The sequence below is a fragment of the Bison bison genome, unplaced genomic scaffold (genome assembly GCF_000754665.1).
Source record: "Bison bison bison isolate TAMUID 2011002044 unplaced genomic scaffold, Bison_UMD1.0 scf7180017864495, whole genome shotgun sequence".
NCBI classification, from domain to species: Eukaryota; Metazoa; Chordata; class Mammalia; order Artiodactyla; family Bovidae; genus Bison; species Bison bison.
Genome location: NW_011495054.1, coordinates 14,139,948 through 14,141,849, shown reverse-complemented (window position 1 = coordinate 14,141,849; position 1,902 = coordinate 14,139,948). Strand labels below are relative to the sequence as shown.

Genomic DNA, 1,902 nt, shown 5'->3' with positions numbered 1-1,902 from the left:
ATCTTGGGTTTGCCTTGGGTTTAAAGGATCCACCCCCTCCCTCTGCTGGCAATTTCTTAAGCCTGGAGGTCGCAAAGAGTTGGACACGACTGAGCGAGTGAACTGCACTGAGCCTAAGAAAAGTCTTTGAATTCCTCCAAACAAAACACACTTGTCTTGGGTACTTTCCTTGGTTTTGTTACAAATGTCTGGTCCCTCTGTTCTCCTGGCCAGCTCCTGGGTGTCATTTTGACCTGACGAAGTCAAAGGGAGCCTGGACCCTCAAAATCTGTAGGACCCAGCACCCCTCCATTACACCTCTGTTCCCCCGCGAACGGGCACGTGTTTCGCCGTCTGGCGTAATGTGTAAGCGACGGTGTGATACTCGGGAGTCTTACTCTGTTTCTTTTTCTTCTGGGGTGACACCACCATCCGCACGACTCTGTCTGAATGTGAACATTTGGGTGATTTGATGTGGCCCAGGCTCCCCCAACGAATGTACCTTCAGGTTGGTTTTCTTCTTTTATATTTTGCTTTTGTGAATAGACACAGGATCCCATCAGTTGTATGTAGTGAGAAAGTAAAAACCCACTCAGCCTTAGCTGGATGGAGATCTAGTAGTAAGATAGCACGTTAGCTGGAAATGGAAATTTCAGCCAGAATCTGAAAAGTATGTCCTGGAAGGAGAAGAGGGTCTCAGGACTGAATACACTGCTCCACGCTGGAGCTCAGGCTCTGACAGCTGTACCTGCCGGGGTCTTCATGGGACAGGCCACGCAGGCCACGATCCCGTTGAGAAGTTTCTTGCCTTTCCATCAAGTTGGCAATTGCATGCTTTGCTTCTACATGAAGTTTTACCTTTATCCCAGACAGTTTGGTTTCTTCTCTGATTTTCGCCACTTGTACAGATCGTTACAGTATTTCTTAACCAAATAGACTTCCGCAGGGGGGTGGGGGATGGGGTAGGGTGGGGTGAGAGTGAGGGGAGGGGGCTGCACCGAGCAGCATCTGGGGTCGTAGCTCCCTGATGAGGATAGAACTCGTGCCCCTGCAGTGACAGCACAGAGTCCTCCTCTCTGAACTGCCAGGGACGCTCCTGCAATTGATTTAATGAAAGGCATCTAATTAGGAATTTTGGGGTGACATTTTACATTTAAGTGTGTGAGCAGTGATTATAGTTCATATCATTTTATAGTTTTGTGATTTTACTAGCTTAAAGTGTTTTTGGGGTTTCTTTTTGTTTTAAAAGCTAAAATCTGTTTTTTAATTCCATGGAATAAAAAAAATAATCTGTAGAATATTTTAAAGAGTGGAGGCTTTGTTCTGAATGTGAGCGCTTTGCTCCACTGAACCGAACGGTAATAACATTTGTAGAAGAGACGCACAGCTAAAGGTACGTCTTTACATTGAGTGACATGACAGCACCCATCGCGTGAGTTATTGGCTGGAGTTTAGAGACAGGCCATGTTGGGCTAAACTCCTTATTGCTGTTCTCAGCCTTTGAGTAACAATCAGAAGCTTTCTCTGAAGAGAGTGGGGTCAGCTGTCAGACTCCAGGTGTCTACCTGCAGCAGGGCTGGGATTAAATGCAGCAGCCCGTAGATACGGGATCAGTAGATACGGACGGGATCAGTAGATACGGGATCAGTAGATACGGGATCAGTAGATACGGGATGGGGCAAGAGGTCACCTTGTCCCTTTGTTGCTGCTGGGAGAGAGGCTTGTCCTGGTGCCAGTGGGGCCAAAGCTGTGACTTTGTGACCACAGGATGTCTCTGACCCGGCCTTGGGTTCCCTGAGGGTGGAGGGACAGCAGGGTCTCCCCGGTTCCTTGGCCGGAGAAGGACCCCCCACCCCTTGCTCTCTGACACTCCCCCAGGACTCGCCCCGGAGTAGGTTCTTCAGGATGGGCATCCAGGCCCCA

At 48.9% G+C, this 1,902-nt stretch overlaps 1 pseudogene; it reads left to right on the top strand.

Annotated features, from left to right (window-relative positions):
• The first annotated feature begins 320 nt into the window (after positions 1-320).
• The window catches only part of LOC104980251, a 4,556-nt pseudogene continuing 2,974 nt past the window's right edge, over positions 321-1,902 (top strand).